The following is a 24,781-nucleotide window of genomic DNA, read 5'->3' as shown; positions in this document are numbered from 1 at the left end:
CATGACCGCAGATTCCAAACTAAGAGGTAATCTTCTGCACAAATAAAGACCTTTTTAACCATAATGTTCCATATAATAAAAGCAGGCGTCTTTCAGCTGTAGAACAAAAAAATGGCGCACCATAGGGTAATAACGTTTTAGATGGGTAATAAGTAGTATCTCCAAAAAATGGAGGCTCACCTGGTAGAGTTGTGCTAATTTAGGCACATCTCTAATGAAGACGTATGTCAGGTTGGCATAAGCCCCTCACGGCGGATGGTATGCAGCCCAGGATGAGTGCTTCTGTTCAGGGACGCCTGGAATCCCTCAGAAAGCCAGTAGTTCAATAGAGAAAAGGAATATCCCATGGCGCAAGAACCACCCAGTGGTTGGAATAGAATGAGGGTTCATTTTTATTAAGCAAGCACTACAACGCGTTTCGGGGATATACCCCTTCTTCAGGTACAAATGACTTGCATCATTGATAATGTTCCATATGGCTGTGCCATATTAAAAACGTGAGTAGAGTGTTTTGAGTTATCAATCCAGACCTTTCACTAGAATAGAAAATCTAAACTAAGTATACAGACACGGAGTGTGGCGCCCAGGGATCTCCCTGCACTTACTGTTATACCTGGGCGCCACTCCGTTCTCCCGGTATAGCCTCCGGTATCTTCATATGTTTGGCTCCACCCAGTTGAGCCTGCCGGCGTCTCATTCTCCCATGCTGTAGCGCTGGCCAATCACAGAGCTCAGCTCATAGCCTGAGAGTTTTTTTTTCTCTCAGGCTTTGAGCTGAGCGCTGCGATTGGTCAGCGCTACAGCCTGGGAGAAAGAGACACCGGCAGGCTCAACTGGGTGGAGCCGAACATATGAAGATACCGGAGGCTATAGCGGGAGAACGGAGCGGCGCCCAGGTATAACAGTAAGTGCAGGGAGATCCCTGGGCGCCACACTCCGTGTCTGTATGCTTAGTTTAGATTTTCTATTCTAGTGAAAGGTCCTCTTTAAGGAGATTCATAACTCATGTTACAAGCAGATTTTTACTTGGATAAAGCAAATACTGTACAATAAATCATTGGCCACATAAATATGTAAACTGACATGTGGGTGCATAGAGATATAAGGGTTGAATAGAGGGAACACCATTTTGCTGCCCTGCATACTGTTCTTCCTCATGTCCAATCTAGTCATTGTTCCTCCCTTTGTTCCCTGATGGTTGTAATTTACAGCTGTCACCCCCTTCCCCCTTTCCCCAAGCAACAGCTCCAATTCTCAGGCTTTCTTTCTTTTTTTGCTTTCAGTATGAAGTTTTGAAGCTTATTAGAGTCTGCATCACCAATACTGAGGCCCCAATAGAGTACCATGCCCACCAACAAAATACATTGAGCTTCAAGGCAAGCAAAACCCAGAAGAACATTTTATTTTACATTATGTATCATGTTACCTCTCATTTCAGGAACGTATAATTTGAGCTACTTAACACCTGGTCATTATATTAAGCTGTGCTAGAGTCATAGCATAATAAATTGCAGCAGTCCCCAGCGTTCACTGATAAGCACCAAACATAAGAGTTACTTGAAATAGTTGAAAGTAATAATTTCAAAATGATATACAGATATCAACCACAGCAGATTACCGATGCTGAATGTTAGCTTCCACATCCCTGGACAGATCTGTTTTAGTTAATACTATAAAGCATATTAAATACCACTTACCTTGCTCTTATACTAGGTTATATTCTACATAATTTATAGTTTATTTTCAATGTTTTGAATACGTATTAATATTCTAACAGTCTATTCCAATCAATGTAGGAATGATATACAGATATCAAACACAGCAGGTTACCAGTGCTGAATATAAGCTTCCACGTCCTTGAACAGATCTGTTTTAGTTAATACTATAAAACATATTAAATACTGCTTACCTTATGTAGTAGGTTGTATACTGCTCTTATACTAGGCAACATCCTACGGAATTTATAGTTTCTTCTCAATGTTTTTAATGCTCTTAGACATATTTTAACAGTCTGTTCAAATGTAGGGTTATTTTACGGTTTCCCATGAAAAACTGTTGCTTTAACAATGAATCTATTATAAAAAGCATGCAAATGACCAAGATCCTTTTAAGGACATAATGAATCCCAGATTCTAAAGAATTTTACAATATTTAAATTATAAGTATGGGCTGCTGGTTGCTATGAGCTTCCATACCAGCATCTCTATGTCTTATTTCTTGTTGCCCTCTACTGGATGGTTACAAAAAATAGTCTTAATGATCTAATATAACAGCTCTGACAAGAAGAAAGAGAATTGACATTGTTATAGATCTGCACAGGTAAGATACTGTACATATCCAAATACAGTACATTAATCAAACTCAGAAAAATCTTCAGACTGGTTTATTTCGCTACAATTATCAATTTATCTATTATGGAAGTAAATACAAAACTGCAATGACAGGCAATCAGTGTCACGGATGAGGTATAGGAGAAAACACCAAACTGACAACCAGGGAAGAGAAAAAGCCACTAAGCCTCAATGCTAGGGACAGGAAAATGTCACCTCCTAGTAACCCTACTCCTGGCCCTGTCTCCTAACCGAAGGGCACCCCTTGAAGGTGGAAATGCCCATACCCTGGAACCTGGGATCCAGGAGACCCTAGAGAGCCCTAAGAATATTGTCAGGGCTGAGGCAACCCGTTCCTTCCCTGATGAAGGAACAGGCGTCTCCCTGAGGCCTAGTAACAACAAGCAAGGAAGGGAAAACAAAACACAAACAAACATGACAATTAACTTCTGTAGTGATGGACGAGCAGTAACACCAGAGACAACCTCACACCAGCTCAGCCAAACCCAAATTAAGCTAACTTCCGCACAGTCAGAAGGGTGGGGCAACACAAAATAGGGTAGAGTAATGAGTACTAAGCTACACCTGAAACAGGGGATGAGGTCACAAGCAAACACACAATAAAGAGTAATCAAAGAGGCTGTTAGATTCCTTTATGCTCCGCTAGTCTCCTTGATCTCCTGACATCTGTCACAGAAGGGACCGTGACATTTGGTGTATTACAAATTGTTGTCCATATAGGTGTTTCTATGGATTTAATAATGCTTGCTATGGAAGAAAACAGATTGGTGTTTGTCTCATCTAAACAAACCTTCTTAAACTTCCACTAACCTTTTGCAAAACTTTGCGGATAACAATAGTACAAGTGACTATAATAAACTTCATAATATATCTTATCAGAGGAAAGAAAAAGAAAAAAAGCAGCACATAAATGCAAAGTCAATGGTGTTTTTTTATTTACCCCCTGTCTATAATGCTATGTTTCAGCTGCTCCATGAACCCATTTTCAAGCTGTGAAAATGGCTGCCTTGTGCATTGTGGTCGCCGGGTAAATAAACACCATTGACTTCACATGCTGCTTTTTATTTTCTATTCTGCATTGTGGGATTCTAAGTGTGCACTCATGCTTTCCTTTTCTTCCAAGTTCTGTTTCACTTTTTTTGTTTCAGTCTCATCAAAGAAAATTGCCTTTATTGCCACTTCCTAATTACTTTATCTCTGAATATTCACCTGAATCTGTCTCAAGGTGGACCAGCTAACAAAATTATCATATTAAATATGTCAATGACAGTCTATTGAGAGGGGTGAGTGAAGAAGTAAACAGATATTGAGTGAGCTAGGGAAGCCAGAGAAACTGCACTAGTTAAATAGTTTCTATCTCAGTTCAAGTGCTTTAAGCACATCAGTAGTTGTCAACATTTGTCTTTTATGTCCTCCATGATCATGTAGCTGCTGAGTCAGTTAATGTTATGAGGCATATTCTCTTGTATTATCTGTGTGCGGTTTATAGGAGCTAGTCTCCACCTATCTTATCTAGGAGAACTGCAAACTTAAGATACAAAATACAAATGATAAATTGATAAAAATGCCATATAAAAGTCATATAATGGCCAGAAATAAAGTTTTCCTAATGTTCACAATACTGTTCCCTTGATTAATGCAAGGTTTGTTGAAAGGTTTTCTATGTTTTAAGATAACCATACACCTTCAAAGGCTATTTGGATACAGCAATTGTATCTCTCCTGACTTCCCCATAAACATTCAGCACAATATCATCCTCTGAATCAAGTTCTGAACCAAGGTGGGACTGTCCAACTTTTGAAGGGGGGTCTTATTGTTATTTTATGTTGTCTTTTATATGCTTATTATGCAATTAATTAAAAATTATTAAAGGAAAAATACTCTATATTGATGTTGTTTTCCATACCGTAGGTAGTAGGTTCAGCATGTCTATTCCTTTAGGCTGGGTTCTCACATGCCATTTATGTGACACTTTTTTTTTAGCCAAACACAGAAGTGCATATAAAAGAGAGGGGAAGTCTCAGTCCTTTTACATTTTTCCTTCCTTTTGGATGTGTTCCTATTTTTGGCTCACAAAACTGTCAATAATCTGGCCTCCAGATGCAAATAGGCTGTTGCGTCTGCAACATGTATGACATATCAATAGGATATGCTATAAATGTCTGTCTAGACGCACTCACAAAATATGGTACTTTGATTTCATTTAGTAACTAACATTTTTTTTAATTGCACAAAGCCTTTAACCCTTTCAAGACCAAGCCATTTTTCACCTTTGTGACCAGGCCTAATTGTGCTAAAAACTTTGGAATCCTTTTACTTATCCAAGCCATTATGAGATTGTTTTCTCATGACATCTCGTACTTGATATTAGGGGTAAATTTGGGCAGATATGATTTACCTTTATATTATAAAAAATCCCAAATTTACTGAAAATTTTGAAACATTTTCTTTTATTTGAATTTCTATGCATTAGGCCTCATGCACACGACCGTTTTTTTTCTCGCGGTCATTGCTGGGAACGATGCTGTCCGAGTAGTACGCCAATTTAACAGACTGAAAATAAAACGCACAAAACCGAAGATAAAATCGATTTTAGAGGAAAAATTGTTAGGAAACATTATTTCCTGTATATTTACTTGTATATAAAGTGCAAGTACTGCCAAAATTACAAGGAAGAGGCACTCCGATTCAACCTGTATATCACATAAAGGAGGGCCTCATTCACATTGTTGTACAATTGTTCACTTAGTGGGACTCCTACACTCATAAAGCATATGCACTAGATAAAAAGCGTGCCAAAAATTACAAGGAATCGGCACTCCAATACACCCTTGCTGGTAAACCTCAAAAACATTAGAAGCAAGGGCCTTCTGGTGACCTTCTAAAACATTAGGGGCAAGGCCTGCTGCTGATCTGATCATCTAAAATATTATGGGTGAGGGTCTGCTGCTGAGCTGACTCTCTAAAACATTAGGGGTGAGTGCCTGCTGCTGATCTGACCATTTAAAACATTATGGGCCAGGGCCTGCTGCTGAACTGACCATCTAAAACATCTAAAACATTAGGGGCGAGGGCCTGCTGCTGATCTGACCATGGAGAAAAGTATGGGCGAGGGACTGCTACCGAGCTGATCATCTAAAATATTAGGGGTGAGGTTCTGCTGCTGAGCTGACTATCTAAAACATTAGGGGTGAGGGTCTGCTGCTGAGCTGACCATCTAAAACATGGACGAGGGCCTGCTGCCGAGCTGACCATCTAAAACATTATGGGCGAGGGCCTGCTGCTTAGCTGACCATCAAAAACATTATAGGCGAGGGCCTGATGCCGAGCTGACCATCTAAAATATTATGGGCGACTTTTTCTCTATGTTCGGTGTTGGATCCTTAGGTAAACTTTCGTATACCGCCATGTTATTTAGTTGACTGTGAATTTCCTCCAGGTAATCTTTTTTGTCCATAACCAGCAAAGCCCCGCCTTTGTCGACTGGTTTGATGATTAAGTCCTTGTCCTTTTTTAGGGTCTGTAAGCTCCTCGTGTTCCTCCCTTGTTAGGTTAGTTTGGCAGTTTTATTTGCCTTGTTCAATATCCCTCCTGCATGCCTCCATGTCCCTATTGACAAGGGATACAAAGGTCTCAACAGGGTGGTGGTTCTTTTGGGGACAGTAGTGACTCTTGTATTTTAAGCCAAGTTCTTTAGCTGAAATTGCTCCTGGGTTGCTGTGAATGCAAGGGTCCCTACTGGGATATTGTCTGTCACTATCCTTGAAGTGTGCTTTCAGGCGTAGATTCCTAAAGAATCTCAGGAGGTCCAGTTCCATCTGGAAGGTGTTAAACCTATATGATGGACAAAAGGATAAACCGTTCTGTAGGACCTGGATCTGTGTTGATGTAAGTGTTCTAGAGGATATGTTGATCACAAGTGAGTATGGTGTGGTTTCTGTTACCTGTGATCTCGTCGGTCTCCCTGTTGGGTGGTCTCCATTGGGTTCGGCTGTGTCTATTCTTGTCCGACGGCCTCTGTTCCTTCTCTGTCCCAAGAATGGGGCTGTGGGGTTTTCTTGCCTACGGTAGCTCTCTCTTTCCTTGCTGGAATAGGAGGATTCAGAGGAAGACGGGTATTCTCTTTGGTAATCCAAGCATTGAGGGTAATTATTGTGCCATCTGTATATTCTATTGGTACGGTAGTCCTTGGCATCCCTTTGAAACTTTTTCCGTTTTTGATTTCCAACCTCTCGTCTGTGGGAGGTGAGAGTGCTGGAGAGCTTCTCCTTGAGGGAATTGTAGTCGGATGCTGGTAACGTAGCTTGTAGTTGTTGTTCCGCTGTCTTTATCTGTTCCTTGATCTTTTGGATACTGTTTTGTAGAAAAGAAATAGTTAACGTCATCAGGTCGAATGAGCATCGGTTTAGGATCTGTTGGAATTGGTTGCAGTATTCGGGATCTTCCTTATATAGTGTGGGTCTGGTGGTCATGCGAAGACCCCTAGGGATGCGTTGTTCCTTGATGTATTCGGCAAGGGTTGAACTATGTAGCTGGTAGTTGATCAATCCCGGGATGTCGTTACTTGGGATAGGATGCGTTCCCGTTCCTGTTCATCATAGGAAAAGGTGGACATCATGGAGTGCGTTGTAGATAGCAAATGGTTGGATCACACTCTGAGTGGGGACATTTTCGTGGGTGTCAGGAGATGGCTCCGAGGCCGAGTTGCAATGTAGAGAAATCCACTTGTTTGCTTTAAGTGCAGTACTTTATTGCATAGGCTGTTTTCCAGTTCACATAAATAAAACAATTTTTGGCATATAGCCTTCCTCAGATCACTGGAATAGTTATACAAAGATAAGGCAATAATTAGTGACAGTGCAATATTTACAATGTACATAGTGATGTAAATACAGTACAAGATTTTAATTAGCGGGTGGTCATCCTATTGAGGTGAAGAGTCCCGGGCGATCATGTGCTAGGTGTGAAGGAGACCCATTTAAATTGTCAGTGTACATGGGAGGATACCCTCGGGTGAATCCGGATGGTAGTAGGTTGCCGAAGTACATCAAGGCAGTATGTTAAGGGAAATGACTTTTTTAAATCTTGACATGAATAGACTGTTATATTGGAAGTAACCGGACATTTCATGCAGTAATGAGAACTTATACAGATATGAAACATAATACATATATAAAACAAGGTTGAGCACTGGGTATAGGCATGCTGGGTAAGGTGTTACAGTTGTGAGGACGTTTAGACCTTTAGTATGCAGATTATGGTGGCCTTTTAGCAACCAAAAAGATGCAGGTATCTATGGAGATGTAGGTATCCTTACCTGGATGAGCAGCTTGTGTGCTGGTATATCAATGTGGACCCGAGGGTATCCTCCCACGTACACAGACAATTTATATGGGTCTCCGTCACACCTAGCACATGATCGCCCGGGACTCTTCACCTTAATAGGATGAGCACCCGCTAATTCAAATCTTGTACTGTATTTACATCACTATGTACATTGTAAATATTGCACTTTCACTAATTATTGCCTTATCTTGTATAACTATTCCAGTGATCTGAGGATGGCTATATGCCGAAAAATGTTTAATTTATGTGAACTAGAAAACAACTAATGCAATAAAGTACTGCACTTAAAGCAAACAAGTGGATTTCAGGAGTCTTTCTGTACTCTGCAGTGACTTGTGAAATCTGTGTAGCAATATCTTCTGTTTGTCAGGGGCAGAGATAGGAAAAATATTAGTGACCAACGGTGTAATCTGTGAATTGTGTGATCTGCGCTTCAATACCTAGTGTGGTTGTCAGGCCCAGATATAGGGAAAAAATTATAATACAGAAAACAATATTTTTTCCACATAATCTATCCACATTTTTGCTGTCAACGGTGTAATCCGTGAATTGTGTGATCTGCGCTTCAATACCTTGTGTGGTTGTCAGGCCCAGATATAGGGGAAAAAAATTAAATACAGAAAACTATTTTTCTCCCATAATCTATCCACATTTTTGCTATCAACGGTGTAATCTGTGAATTGTGTGATCTGCCCTTCAATACCTTGTGTGGTTGTCAGGCCCAGATATAGGGAATAAATTATAATACAGAAAACACAAATTTTTCTCCCATAATCTATCCACATTTTTGCTGTCAACGGTGTAATCCGTGAATTGTGTGATCTGCGCTTCAATACCTTGTGTGGTTGTCAGGCCCAGATATAGGGAAAAAATGTAAAATACAGAAAAAAATTTTCTCCCATAATCTGTCCACATTTTTGCTGTCAACGGTGTAATCCGTGAATTGTGTGATCTGCGCTTCAATACCTTGTGTGGTTGTCAGGCCCAGATTTAGGGAAAAAAACTATTTTTCTCCCATAATCTATCCCAGGGGCGTAGCTAGAAATGCATGGGCCCCATAGCAAAAAAAAATTATTGTCCCCCCAGCCCCCACATATCTATCGGGCCTCCCACCACCCCTTCCAGAGCTCCCACACAAACACCCATCCTAGATCTCCCATCGCCATGAGCAGTTTCACACTTGCGGCAGGACGGATCCGACAGGCTGTTCAGCCTGTTGGATCCGTCCTGCCGCTATTTTGCCTTGCCGCCACTCCATCCCCATTGACTATAATGGGAACGGGGACGGAGCTCCGGTGCAGCGCGGCAGTGTGCGGTGAAAGGCTGGCGGCCGAAAAGTACTGCAAGTCTGACTTTTTCTTCCGGTGGCCTCTCACCGCGCAGTGCCGTGCTGCACCGGAGCTCCGCCCCCATTCCCATAATAGTCAATGGGGATGGAGCAGCGGTCCAGCGAAATAGCGGCAGGATGGATCCGACAGGCTGAACAGCCTGCCGGATCCATCCTGCCGCAAGTGTAAAAGTACCCTTAGTCTGTCATATAAGAGGGGGGAAGAAACCCCAGAACTAGAGTGTGCCCCCCAAAAGAAGGAAAGGGCGCCCTCCTTATGACTGCTGGCATCTCTTTTTAACTTCATATCATCAGACTCTCACTTACTAATTACAGCACACACCCTGGCCTGTAGTGTCCACCATCAGACAGGGGAGGGAAGAAAAGAAAGCCCAGAACTAGAGTGTCAGTGTGCCCCCCAAGTTGGGGGGCACACTCTAGTTCTGGGGTTTCTTCCTTCCCCTGTCTGATGGGGGACACTACAGGGGTGTGTGCTGTAAATTTGTAATTAGTGAGAGTCTGATGATCTGAATTCTGAAGTTAAAAAGAGCTGCCTGCAGACCTGCAATGATAAGGAGGGCGCCCCTTGCTTCTCTTGGGGGCCCCACTCTGCAGGCAGCTCTTTTTAACTTCAGAATTCAGATCAAGTATCTCAGAATTCATAAGTTCTCTGGGTACACCCCCGGCCCGGCCCCTCCACTGCCTGAGTTCGCCTCCTCCCTTTAGTTACTAGGAGGAAATCTTTCCTGCGCTGCGGCGCTGGTGCCTGGCTCCGCCTCCGGGTGACATCACCACAGGTCCTCCACTCACTCACTCTTTAGTATCCCCACCACACTAAACTCCGCCCCTCTTGTAATTGATCACATAACTGTGACATCCTCGAAGGTCCTTCAGCCACTGGGATCGAGCAGCTATATATCAGGTTATTATCAGTATTATTATACAGTTTCCTATAGCCATATTGCAGCTGCCATACCTGCACCGCCAAGTTCTGCTGAACTGTATCCAACACTACAGCAGACCTCACAGAGTGGCCAACCCACAGGTACGCCCCCGTTCCGTTCCCCTCCACCGCCTACCTCATCTTCTGCTCATGCGGCAGTGCCCGCCTGCTCCAGTCCTGACCTGACTACTCTTTGGCTTCCCCCCAGCCAGGCCCGAGCCGCGGACCGCCCGCGCCCTGCCCACTACACTGGGCGGGGCGGTCGGGCCTGGCTGCCTGTGTGTGTTAATAAAAAATTTAAAAATAATAACTGAATGCGGTCCGGACGGGCCCGAAGTGGCGTAGGGCCCCATAGCCACTGCTTTGGTTGCTATGGCGATCCCTACGCCACCGATCTATCCACATTTTTGCTTTCAACGGTGTAATCCGTGAATTGTGTGATATGCGATTCAATACCTTGTGTGGTTGTCAGGCCCATATAAAGGGAAAAATTAATAATGCAGAAAACTATTTTTCTCCCATAATCTGTCCACATTTTTGCTATCAACTGTGTAATCCGTGAATTGTGTGATCTGCGCTTCAGCAACTTGTGTGGTTGTTAGGGCCAGATATAGGGAAAAAATTACAATACAGAAAAATAAATTCTCCCATAATCTGTCCACATTTTTGCTGTCAACTGTGTAATCCATGAATTGTTTTTCTGTCAATGGTGTAATCTGCGAATTGTTTTGCTGTCAACGGTGTAATCCGTGAATTGTGTGATCTGCGCTTCAACACCTTGTGTGGTTGTCAGGCCCAGATATAAGGAAAAAATTATAATACAGAAAACAACATTTTTTTCCCTCATAAACTATCCACATTTTTTGCTGTCAACGGTGTAATCTGTGAATTGTGTGATCTGCGCTTCAATATCTTGTGTGGTTGTCAGGGCCAGATATAGGGAAAAAATTAAAATACAGAAAACTATTTTTCTCCCATAATCTATCCACATTTTTGCTGTCAACGGTGTAATCCGTGAATTGTGTGATCTGCGTTTCAACACCTTGTGTGGTTGTCAGGCCCAGATATAGGAAAAAAATTATAATACAGAAAACACTATTTTTTCCTCATAAATTATCCACATTTTTGCTGTCAGCGGTGTAATCCGTGAATTGTGTGATCTGTGCTTCAACAACTTGTGTGGTTGTCAGGCCCAGATATAGGGAAAAAAATTATAATATAGAAACCACTATTTTTTCCTCATAAATTATCAACATTTTTGCTGTCAACGGTGTAATCGGTTAATTGTGTGATCTGTGCTTCAATACCTTGTGTGGTTGTCAGGCCCAGATATAGGGTAAAAATAATAATACAGAAAACACCATTTTTTCTCCCATAATCTAGCCACATTTGTGCTGTGAACGGTGTAATCCGTGAATTGTGTGATCTGCGCTTAAATATCTTGTGTGGTTGTCAGGCCCAGATATAGGGAAAGAATTACAATACAGAAAACACAATTTTTTCCCCATAATCTGTCCACATTTTTGCTGTCAACGGTGTAATCCGTGAATTGTGTGATCTGCGCTTCAACAACTTGTGTGGTTGTTAGGGCCAGATTTAGGGAAAAAATTAAAATACAGAAAACAATTTTTCTCCTATAATCTGTCCACATTTTTTCTGTCAATGGTGTAATCCGTGAATTGTATGATCTGCGCTTCAACACCTTGTGTGGTTGTCAGGCCCAGATATAGGGAAAAAAAGTTATAATACAGAAAACACAATTTTTTCCCCATAAATTATCCACATTTTTGCTATCAACGGTGTAATCCATTAATTGTGTGAACTGCGCTTCAATTCCTTGTGTGGTTGTCAGGCCCAGATATAGGGAAAAAAAATTAAATACAGAAAACTATTTTTCTCCCATAATCTATCCACATTTTTGCTGTGAACGGTGTAATCCGTGAATTGTGTGATCTGTCCCTCAATACCTTGTGTGGTTGTCAGGCCCAGATATAGGGAAAAATTTTAAATACAGAAAGCTATTTTTCTCCCATAATCTGTACACATTTTTGCTGTCAACGGTGTAATCCGTGAATTGTGTGATCTGCGCTTCAACAACTTGTGTGGTTGTTAGGGCCAGATATAGGGAAAAAATTATAATACAGAAAACACTATTTTTTCCCATAATCTATCCACATTTTTGCTGTCAACGGTGTAATCCGTGAATTGTGTGATCTGCGCTTTAACACCTTGTGTGGTTGTCAGGCCTAAATATAGTGAAAAATATTAGTGATACATTTGTGATAAATATTAACTACATCAGAAAACAGTGTCTGTACCGCAGATTCCAATAATCTGGGCCTAAAATAGTGTCCATATTCTGTGGTGTTCTGTGACATATACTGTACGCCATCCGAAAACTGTTTCTTTAGCATAAATTTTAATAATCTGGGCCTAATCTAGTGTCCATAGTGTGTGGCAGTACGCCATCTGAAAACTGTTTCTTTAGGGCAAATTCCAATAATCTGGGCCTAATATAGTGTCCATATTCTGTGTGTTTCTGTGACATATACTGTCCTGCATCCAAAAACTGTTACTTTAGGGCAAATTTAACTAATCTGGACCTAATGTAGTGTCCATATTCTGTGTGTTTCTGTGACATATACTGTCCTGCATCCGAAAATTGTCTCTTTAGGGCAAATTCCAATAATCTGGGCCAAATATAGTGTCCATATTCTGTGTGTTTCTGTGACATATGCTGTCCTGCATCCGAACACTGAGTTTGTATTGCAAATTCCAAAAATCTGGGCCTAATCTACGGTCCATAGTGTGTGGCTTTCTCTGACATATACAGTACTCCATCTGAAAACTGTTTCTTTAGGGCAAATTTAACTAATCTGGGCCTAATCTAGTGTTCATATTCTGTGGGTTTCTGTGACATATTCTGTTCTGCATCAGAAAACTGTGTCTTTAGTGGACTGTAAAACAATCTGTGCCACATCTAGTGACAATACCATTAATATGAAGAAGGCGAGCACTAAGTGACGAGGAAGTAGGCGTGATGCTGATGCTGTACGCAGAGGCTGTGGCCCTGGGTGCAATAATACTGTGCCTGCTGCCAGTGCACCATAAAAAAAAAAAAAAAACATCCACCGTACCCAGCTTCATGTCCAACTTAGCTGGGCGACGTTGGACAAGACTGTCCAAGTCGGACCAGTGCGAACAGTTGATCGGTTGGATTGCTGAATATAATGCTTCCAGTTGGTTAAGCACCACCATCTCTTCCACCAAGTCCAGTCTCTGTAGCCAAGAGTCTGGTCATTCCTCTCTCTGATCATCCTTCCTCTCACCATGGAGAGGCTTGCCAAACGAGTGATCCCACACTCAGACATTCCGAGGAGCTCTTTCCAGCGCCACTATTACATTTGGCCCTCGCGCCCAGCATGCTTGAAGAGGGACCTGAGATATTGCGCCCTGATTCCCAACCTCTTGAGCCTTCACAGTATCAAGAAGATGACGGTGGTGAACGGCAATCATTTGTTCACTAGGTGGATAATGATGAGACAAAGTTGTCAATCTGAGGATGTGGTTAGGTCAAGTTAGGAGGATGAGCAGAGTGAGGAAGTGGAAGAGGAGGTGGTTGACGATGAGGTCACTGATCCAACATGGGAAGGTAAAAAGCCGAGCGAGGACAGCAGTACAGAGGGGAAGGGATCCGCAGCACTGCAACAGGCTGGAAGAGGCAGTGGGGTTGAAAAAGTGAGAAGTCGGCCCACACCAAACAGGCCGGCAACCGTTACACTGAGCATTCCTATGAGTAAATCTACCTTGTGCAGTGCCCAGTAATGGGTTGTTAAATGTTTAGTATTTGTCGTGATGCCAATTGCAGCGTATACAGGGTACTATCACAAGGCCCTTCCAAAATGTTATAACTCACGCCCCAGGTTAGGAATGCCAGAGTGGGGTGATTGCCTATAATGTCTCTGTATGGTGATGATTATGGTGTCAACGGTGTCTCCTACCTGGGTATGGCTGGACTCCTGGCTCATGGCTCATTTGCAATAAATTGAGTGTAGTGATAGTAGGAGTAATAGAGGGATTTTGCCACAGAAATTGATGTCCAGACCTTTGGTGAAGTTCAAATTTGTCTTTACTGTGGATAAATTTCATCCAAGCAATGTACAGCTTTGGTCTTAGGTCCCAGCAGGCTTTGGCAATGGTTGGCAGGAATGAATCTTCTGCTCTATCAGTCTGAAGCTTGCAGGAAAGGACGTCTGCTTAGTAGCTCAAAAACTGTGGCAGGAATTTGGCTTCTGCACTTCTTTATATCTTCTGCTTTATGGGGACAGACTAGCTGAGGAGGAATATGGCTTCTTCTGGGTCTCTGGACTTTACTCACAGTTATATTATCAGGGAATACTTTCTTTCTGGAACTGGAGGTTGTCTGCTTGCTTGTCATCCAGCTGAGGCTGCAGGCCTCAGGCTAGGGGTTGTGATCAATGTCTCAATATTGGGAGCTCCTAACACACACACCCTACCCCTAGCAGGGGGTGGGCTACACTGCTCACTAACTTCCTTCTCCACCCAGGGTGTAGGCTGTGGGAATAGTCCATACCTCCACAGAGGGGGAGCTAAGCTGGAATTAACCATTCCAGCTTAGATGTACTAAACTGTAGCTAACTCCTTACCAACGCATTGCTGCCACCTGCTGGTGAACATGGAAAATTACAGCAATAATTGTATTTAACATGGTTTATGCACATTTGTGAATGACATAATGTAAAATCATATCAGATGACAAGGTAAAGGCTCTTAACAGATTGTAACGGGGTAGAAGAGTGTCGTAACACAACTCTGGGGCGTTACATTCCCCCTTACTTCGAGTTGAGCTGACCTTGGCTTATGCTTAGGAGGGGAGGAACCAGCTCTGGGGTACCCAAATAAATACAAAGTGCTGCATGTATTACACATAAAACATACAAAGACAAACATATAACGGCTACCTTGAGGTTCCTGCCCGCATGAGTAGGGTGTCCTAAGTAACAGTTTCCCTCTCGGTATAACCAGTGAACCAAATGTTTGCACAAAGCACTCACTACTGACTGACTTTTGGAGTATTGTCCACCAATACCAAAGAAAGCATGGGGGTGTCTTTACTCTGTAATCCGACCATTATGTAATGAAATGCCCGCAAATGGAAGGGTGGCTTTCTCCTGTGTGTACTCCCTTACCTGCAGCAAAGTCAAAATATAAGGCTTATAGCACGATCACTATGGTGACTATGGGTAACTAAAAGTGGCTCTAAGGTTCTAGGTTCCATACCTTAGGAAAATGCACAGAAGGGGAGGCATTAGCTTCTCCATGCGCTTCTGGCAATGTCACAGGAGGAGTGTATGATAATCCCATGAAACTCCTGAAAGACACCTTAGGATGGGAGCAATCCTGAACAAATAACAAACGGGAAGGAGGGGTCAAAAACTTCTCTAACCATTACCGAAGCAGCGGGGTTACCCATGTAGTTACTAGACCTGCCAGGACTTACCACTTGGTCCTACCCTGGGTACATATGGGTATATAACACCGGGAGTAGGCCATTAGTATTAAGCATACGCAGAGGCAGTCCGTATAAAGGGGGGGGGGAGAAAACAAGAGCTGTAAAGCAAGGCACACTGAAGTAAGGTGCTACATATCTAGCTAAGTGCAAAAGTAAGTGTAATTTCACAATAAGTGCATGAAGGTTACAGTGCGGCACCTAGAAGAGAATACACACAATGGGCATATAATACTTGAACGTTGCATAACCTGTAAACTTGTAATGAAATTAGTGCAAAAACATTATGCAAATATCAGTGCAATCAATATTATCATAATACGCTCAAATATGACTTGAGTCCTTTTTCTTTGAAGAGCTGTAAAGTTGAATCCTCTGGAAACAGATAAAAGTCAATTGTAATCCACAGGAAACAAGAGAGTTAATTGTAATCCAATGGAAAGCATAAAATGTCATATAAAAGCACATAAAATAGCAGCATAATAAGAACCATAGTTCCATAAGGCTATCAAGTAACCTGAGAAAGGGGATGAAACAATGTAAAACTTGGATGCAAAGGGTTAAAGTAGTTGGGGGGAGTCCTCACAAGAGTGGCCATCCAGCTGAGGCTGTAACTTGAGGCAACTGGAAAACAACAAAACTGGCCGACAGTCTCTCAGTTTTCAGGACCAGTTCACACTGTGGCTCCCAATAGTCCTTTATTTTCAGAAATGAGCATTTTTTAGAGAAGGACTTTGAGGTCCTCCTCACTGCTAGAACTACTGAAGCTCATTAGAGGGCGCTCTTGCCTCTGGTAACTTAGCTTGGCAGCTGTAGTAGTGCACCACTGCCCTCTTTGGGTGTCTTTTGTAATTGGCCGAGCAGTCAGCCTGGTGAATGCAGCTGTGACATGCTGCAAGCCGGGATCCGTAGCCAATGCAGAGGTGGACAATACCTCCAGCTGAAGGAGCTCTGGTAGGCAAACTTAGGGTGCCTGAGGCAGCTTCCAGGGTAGGATGTAGGGTTGCACTCTGGGGTTGAAGGTCAAAACTGAATTGTTAATCTGGCCCACCCATTGTGTGGGGGGTGCAGCCAGGTCAGGGATGAGGGGCTCTGGTTCTGACTAGGCCTGTTCCCTGAACCGCCTCCTGCCATCTGGGGTCTCCTGTAAGCAACGGACCCTCCCTGCAGAGCCTGGGTCTTGCTGCCAGGTCTCTGGGGTAAGTGCAGGGGACAATGGTTTGGCCAAAAGGGTTGCTCCTGCGGCGAAAGGGCCTTGAATGGAGCGCATTGGGGTGTATTCGACTTGGTCACCCACATACAGGTTGTGACGGGCCTGTGGTAAGTAGGGGCGCTTAACGGAGCGGCGGCCCACAAATATTTCGGCTCCAGAATGATTGTCTTGGAGGAAGCCCACTCCTCTCTCCACAGCAAACCATAGGACTGTCCCGGTGCGCCTGATCAGCTTTGGGTAACCGGGCCAGGGGTCATCTAGAACCTGCTTGACCCACTCCTCTATAGCCGTTTTATATTACCACAAGATTTGGGCATGGGGGCGGTTATCTCCAACGGGACCTCAGGGTTAAGCCGTCCTGGCTTGGGGGCGTCTTTTCTGGGTGGCGGACTGGAAACTCCGTCCGCCTCCGCCGCACCAGCAAGCGTGCGGAGCCTGTTCGGGCCTAGTGGCAGTGTCGGGACCCACCGGGTGCGGTGCAGGGGCAGCAACGGTTTGGACCAGGGCCTCAGGGAGCGGGACTGCTACTAACTGATGTCACGGCAGGGCGGCCGGTTCCGGTGCCTCCTGCTGGTCATCTTCAGCGGTCGCGGCTGTCTGCGGAATGGCGGTCAACTCCTCCAAGGACGCAGCTGGTTCCTGGGCCGGGACGTCGGTCGTTGATGATGAAGCACTTGGCGGTGCAGACACCGTTTAACACCCGCAAACAGACGGTCTGGTAGAACGGTTTAACCAAACATTAAAAAATATATTGAAAATGTAGTGTCTAAAGATGGGAAGGACTGGGACCTCAACCATTATTTGCAGTGCGAGAGGTACCCTAGGCCTCTACTGGGTTCTCACCCTTCAAACTGCTATATGGCAGACACCCTCGCGGTCTCTTGGATGTGGCCAAAGAGGCGTGGGAACAACAACCCACTCCACACAATAGTGACCATAAAAACCTGATGTTTCTCGAGTCTGCTAAGAGGTTGAATCCCCGTCAAGCCAGATGGGCTCTGTTTTTTACTCGTTTTGATTTTTCCATTACGTTCAGGCCGGGAAGTAAAAATGTGAAGGCGGACGCATTATCTCGGAGCTTCCATGCTTTTCAACCTACTGAGGTACAACCTGAATCCATCCTACCAGCAAAAATCTTCATAGCAGCTCTAACCCAGGATATCTCGGCTCGCATTAGGTCTGAACAACATCTGGCATCGGTATCCACCCCAACAGATAAGTTGTTTGTTCCCGTACAATTTCGTCTCCAGCTTTTGGGTGAGTGTCACGATTCTGCCTTTTGTGGACATCCGGGTGTTGAGGGCACTAAGGATCTGGTTTCTAGATCTTATTGGTGGCCCACTCTAACTAGGGATGTCAAGTCCTACGTGTCAGCCTGTGATGTTTGTGCCAGGTCCAAGACACCTAGGACTCACCCTGCTGGTAACCTACGACCCCTACCCATTCCCAGTAGACCCTGGTCCCATATCTCAATGGACTTTATAACTGACCTACCGCCGGCGGAGGGTAAGACTGTAGTTTGGGTAGTGGTCGATAGGTTTAGCAAGATGGTCCATTTCATTCCCCTGTCTAAACCCCCGAATGCCAAAACCCTGGCGTCTATTTTTGTGAAAGAAATTGTTCGATTGCATGGTATCCCGGAAAATATTGTTTCTTACAGGGGTGTGCAGTTTGTGTCCAAATTCTGGAGGGCCTTCTGTCAAAAATGTAAAATTTCATTGTCTTTTTCCTCTGCCTACCACCCTGAGAGTAATGGGCAGACTGAACGCCTTAATCAGTCTGTGGAACAATTCTTGAGGTTGTATGTTGCTGATGACCAGCAATTATGGGTGAAATTTCTTCCATTGGCTGAATTTGCTTTGAATAACCGTGTCAATTCTTCTGCTGGGGTTTCCCCTTTCTTTTGTAACCATGGTTTCCATCCCTGTTTTCATTCTGGGTCATCCGTCTCCTCCTCTAACCCTGAGGCGGATAGGCTCTCCTCTGAACTGTGCACAGTTTGGGCCCGGGTTCAATCGAACTTAGAAAAGGCTCAAAGTTCTCAGAAACTCAAGGCCGATAGGAGACGTTCAAGGGGGGTGAATTTTCAGATTGGGGATAAGGTATGGTTGTCCTCCAAGAATCTCTCTCTTAAGGTAGATTCTAAAAAGTTTGCTCCTCATTTTATTGGACCATATAAGATCACGGAGGTGATTAACCCAGTATCATTTAGGTTGGAGCTGCCCGAGTCATTCCACATTCATAATGTGTTCCATAAATCTCTGCTTAAAAAATATTTTGAACCGGTAGTACCATCAAAAGCCTCGCCTCTGCCGGCTCTTGTTAATGATGCTGTCGAGTATGTGGTGTCTAAAATAGTGGCTGTCAGGAAGGTGCGTAATTCCTTGCAGTACCTGATTCACTGGAAGGGGTATGGACCTGAAGAGAAATCTTGGGTACCTGCCAGGGAGGTTCTTGCTCCTAGACTTGTTCGAAAATTTCATTTAGAACACCCTGAAAAGCCATCGCCTGAAGTCTTGGGTCCGGTGGCCCCTCGTAAAAGGGGGGGTACTGTAACGGGGTTCCGAAGGTGCACTCGGTCTCCCATTAGCCGCAGACCTGCTGCTTAGCTTCTGGAGCGAGGATCTGTGTTTGACCTCGTTCCCAGGGCGGCTTTGCTAGCTGGGAGGCCCCCTGCTCCTAAGTCTGCCTTGAGCGCCGAGCTGATCACTCGGTGCTCGACTGCTTGGTCTGTCGGTCATGTGACGCTGGCTACATCACATGACCCTCACTCCCCACTATAAATACAGGCAGCCTGCTGGCCACAGGTTGCCTGTTAATTTAGGTTCCACCTGTGACTTTGTCTTCCTGGCGTACTTACCTCCTGCTGAATTCCTGATGATCCTCTGCCTGCTCCTTGTGTACTTTGCTGCTCTCCTGGTATTCTGACCCCGGCCTCCTCCTGACGATCCTCTGCTGACTCCTTTGGTACTTCACGACTTTCCTGGTATTTATGACCCCGGCTTCTCCTGACAATTCTCTGCTTGCTCCATTTGTACTTTGTAGCTTTCCTTGTATTGACTCGGTCCGTTCACATTCTGTTGTTTGTCTGTCTGTCATCCCTGCACTTATTCCAAGCTAGGGATTGCCGTTCAGTTGTCGCCTGTCATTAGGACTCGCGAGGCAAGTAGACAGGGCCAGGGGTAAGGGTGGAGCACAGTGGTCACTTCCCTTCCCCCTGTGTGTGTGTGTACGCAACCGTTACACTCGGGTCCGGATCTTTAACCAGGGTGTTTGGGTTTTGGTTCTGGTGCTGACCGTGGACAGTAAGTTCCTAGCTAGGTGGCAGGGGCCCTACAAGGTACTCAAGAAAATTGGAGATGTAAACTATAAAGTACACCAGCCAGGGCGGTGAAAGCCGGAGCAGGTTTACATTTTTTTTTTCTCCAGGCAGGTTTATGATGGTTATACGATGAGGCATCAGACCTCCAACCCGTGAATATTTCCCTGCGCAATGAATATCCGATTTGCACTGGCCAGGAGATAAGACAGCCCAGACTCAACTCAGGTTGACAATATCTAAAATCTTTATTCCACAGCACATACTTATAGGGCATTTGGGGGTGGGAGCATAGTGTGTGGCTAGGTACAATTGAAACTTTGCTAAACAATACTGGTATCTGCTATATACACTGCTCAAAAAAATAAAGGGAACACTTAAACAACACAATGTAACTCCAAGTCAATCACACTTCTGTGAAATCAAACTGTCCACTTAGGAAGCAACACTGAGTGACAATCAATTTCACATGCTGTTGTGCAAATAGGATAGACAACAGGTGGAAATTATAGGCAATTAGCAAGACACCCCCAATAAAGGAGTGGTTCTGCAGGTGGTGACCACAGACCACTTCTCAGTTCCTATGCTTCCTGGCTGATGTTTTGGTCACTTTTAAATGCTGGCAGTGCTTTCGCTCTAGTGGTAGCATGAGACGGAGTCTACAACCCACACAAGTGGCTCAGGTAGTGCAGCTTATCCAGGATGGCACATCAATGCGAGCTGTGGCAAGAAGGTTTGCTGTGTCTGTCAGCGTAGTGTCCAGAGCATGGAGGCACTACCAGGAACAGGCCAGTACATCAGGAGAGGTGGAGGAGGCCGTAGGAGGGCAACAACCCAGCAGCAGGACCGCTACCTCCGCCTTTGTGCAAGGAGGAACAGGAGGAGCACTGCCAGAGCCCTGCAAAATGACCTCCAGCAGGCCACAAATGTGCATGTGTCTGCTCAAACGGTCAGAAACAGACTCCATGAGGGTGATATGAGGCCCCGACGTCCACAGGTGGGGGTTGTGCTTACAGCCCAACACCGTGCAGGACGTTTGGCATTTGCCAGAGAACACCAAGATTGGCAAATTCGCCGCTGGCCCCCAGTGCTCTTCACAGATGAAAGCAGGTTCACACTAAGCACATGTGACAGAGTCTGGAGACGCCGTGGAGAACGTTCTGCTGCCTGCAACATCCTCCAGCATGACCGGTTTGGCATTGGGTCAGTAATGGTGTGGGGTGGCATATCTTTGGAGGGCCGCACAGCCCTCCATGTGCTCACCAGAGTTGCCTGACTGCCATTAGGTACCGAGATGAGATCCTCAGACCCCTTGTGAGACCATATGCTGGTGCGGTTGGCCCTGGGTTCCTCCTAATGCAAGACAATGCTAGACCTCATGTGGCTGGAGTGTGTCAGCAGTTCCTGCAAGACGAAGGCATTGATGCTATGGACTGGTCCGCCCGTTCCCCAGACCTGAATCCAATTGAGCACATCTGGGACATTATGTCTCGCTCTATCCACCAACGTCACGTTGCACCACAGACTGTCCAGGAGTTGGCAGATGCTTTAGTCCAGGTCTGGGAGGAGATCCCTCAGGAGACCGTCCGCCACCTCATCAGGGGCATGCACAGGCATTGTAGGGAGGTCATACAGGCACGTGGAGGCCACACACACACTACTGAGCCTCATTTTGACTTGTTTTAAGGACATTACATTAAAGTTGGATCAGCCTGTAGTGTGTTTCTCCACTGTTTGACTCCAAATCCATGGGTTGAAAAATTTGATTTCCATTTTTTTATTTTTGTGTGATTTTGTTGTCAGCACATTCAACTATGTAAAGAACAAAGTATTTCAGAAGAATATTTAATTAACTCAGATCTAGGATGTGTTGTTTTTGTGTTCCCTTTATTTTTTGAGCAGTGTACAATACATGAAAGGGTTATTTTACATATTGACCAGGGTTAATCTAAATGCTAATAAATTGAATGAGTTGACATAGGTTGCTGTCATTGTATGTGAGGTGTGATTTTAAATAGCCTTCTCTTAAGGGAGGAAGGTGCTATTGTGTTCACCAACTGGCAAAGGGTGTGAGATGTGCTAATTCGGGGTACTGCATTCCACAAGAGATGAGGCCTTGTAATAATCTATGATGTCTAAATAGTAAAATTATGAAAAATCCCTTTCCAACCCAACCATTGATCCCAACTTTTATATAAACAGGATCACTGTATGTTTTCTTTCATCTAAGGCCTTGTATGTATATATATATATATATATATATATATATATATATATATATGTGACACATGAAGACACTAAAGACTATGAAGGAGATAAAAAAAAAAAAACTTCTGTGTAATTTGGCGCACAGTAGGAAAAAAATCTCCTGCATAGTGGAAAAGAGAGAAGAAAGAAAAGTAAGAAAAAACACAAAACATAACATAGGCCTTTGGAATCATTGTTATTCTGAGAGTAGCACCATGTTTCCTCCTGGGTACGTTTCCTGTGTGTTTGCTGGAGGCATGCAAGCTCTACACATAGATAGGATGTTTGGGATGCACTGAGCACAACAGCATAGAGTGATTATGCACATGATTACCCCTACTATGGTAACTGCCAGCCTTTGGATAAATGCAGTTCAAGGCAACCATCCAAAAAAAACAATCCCACCAATTTGACTGATATCCCTCTTTGATGTCTTTTGCTAGTTCACTCAGTGTCTTGATATGGCCTTGTATTGATTTTGAATGGTCGCTCAGATTGAAATAACACATGCCTACAAAAGAATCCCATCCCATATTATGCTTAAGCAAGAGATAATCTATAGTCAGCCAATTTTGTAAGATTTAGTGTCTGGTGCCCTGGAGATCTATCAATAGTTCAGACAGAGCACTAGATGTGTGGTTTAACCCCTTTGCAAGTGCACAGGCAACCTTACTCAGTTGTCTATGATTTGCTGATGCAAGGCCTGGGACTCCTACTAGGGATATGGCCAGAGAGACATACTCAGCTTCAGAGAACAGATGTACTGCTGAGTCACAGTCGCTTGGAAGAGTCTCTCCTAGGGACCTAGGGGATCGGGAGTGGGCAACCGATCTTGGGGGTAGGATCACTGAGAGCTGGGAAAGTGTACACGGTCCCCATGTTATATTCCCTGGGACATATGTCCAGCTACGAGTCCCACATGTCAGTAACCATCCCTTAGGGAGCTGGACATTTTTCCCATTACTAGGTTGTATTATGGTATGAGTACAGGTCATGTTGTTGGTTACTGACTTGCACTGGCGAATGTAGACTGATGACTTGGTTGTGTGCACATAGGGATGTGACTTCTACTGCAGGTCATGTCATAGCAGACTTCAGCGGAGGTTATATATCCTGTATCTACCTCAACCATTTTTTCTGTGAGTGAATATGAGGAGCTGTTGCTCCAATATGTGTATAGATTTGGATTTGCATATACATCAGTATCCTCCATACTTGTGTCGTTCCATGCTGTACTATAATAAATTCTTAGGACACTCACTGGGTTGGGAACAGAGGCAGGTAGAAAACAAGTCATATGAGTTGTAGTGATCCAGTGATGCAAAAATCCAAAGAATTTAGTATATTGGCAGCAATAAATGCCCATATATTGTCCTTCATGTCTAACAGATTTGGGGTTAATCGTAAAGTGGAGACACAAATGTCTCTTCCAAGGGTATGGGTGTACATCTGCATTGTACGGAACACTGATGCTTCCTTCTTCAGTATGGATCGATCCAATTTGAACTTCGTCTGGTTCTGGTCACTTGGGCACAGGACTCAAAGGTGGGGCTTCCTTCAATTGGGATGCGTGAATGCAAGCAGGGGAGTAGTCTGTCAGTACTGCAGTTCTGGTCACAGGGGGTCCATAGGGCGGGTCCAGTGACTTCAACTTATGGAGGGCCTTCACCAGGACTCTGTCTCCAGGCTTGAATGGGTGGGTTGGTGCACCTGTTGGCAAAGGAAACAAGAGCAAAATATCACCATAATCACTGTTTAGTTTATCAATCAGTTTTGCCACATATTCCTCTTGTATCTGTTGCAAGTCTCCAGGCAGCAGAATTAATGGACTCATTGTATATGGGGTTGGGAAAGGTCTCCCCATCAAAATCTCAAAGGGAGATAGCTTAGTTCTTGGGTCTGGAGTCATTCTGACTTCTGCAAGAATAGCTGGCAAGTACTGGTCCCACTTATGGTAGGTACCTTCAGTTGCCTTTCTAAAGTTTGTCCTTCAGTGTGTGTTTCATTCATTTAATGACTCCGGAGCTTTGGGGATAGTATTGTTTGTGGAACTTCCAATCTATAGCCAACTGGTCAGCTATGGACTGAGTTACTTTTGTTGTGAATGGGGCTCCGTTGTCAGAGTTGATTCTAACTGGGCATCCCCACCTGGGAATGATTTCTTTACACAAGATTTTAGCTACAGTTTTTGCATCCTCTTTTCTTACCACGAAAGCCTCTGGCCATCTGCTGGACCTGTCAACAATTACCTAAATAATTTTACACCCATTTGTTGCTTTTGGTATGTGTGTAAAATCAATTTGCAGTTCCTGAAATGGTCCTTGTGGGGGCAGTAAATGTTCATGACTGCCTACTCTCTTCCCCTGAACATTGTTTCTAGCACAGGTTAGACATCTTAAAATCATACTTTCTGTAACTTGCTTTAAATTCTCTGCACAAAACCTTTTACTTACCTCCTCAATTGTTTGCTTGAGGCCCTTGTGGCCTAAACCATGTATTTGGAAT

The sequence above is a fragment of the Bufo bufo genome, chromosome 6 (assembly GCF_905171765.1).
Source record: "Bufo bufo chromosome 6, aBufBuf1.1, whole genome shotgun sequence".
NCBI lineage: Eukaryota > Metazoa > Chordata > Amphibia > Anura > Bufonidae > Bufo > Bufo bufo.
Note: the sequence above shows the minus strand (reverse complement) of the source record.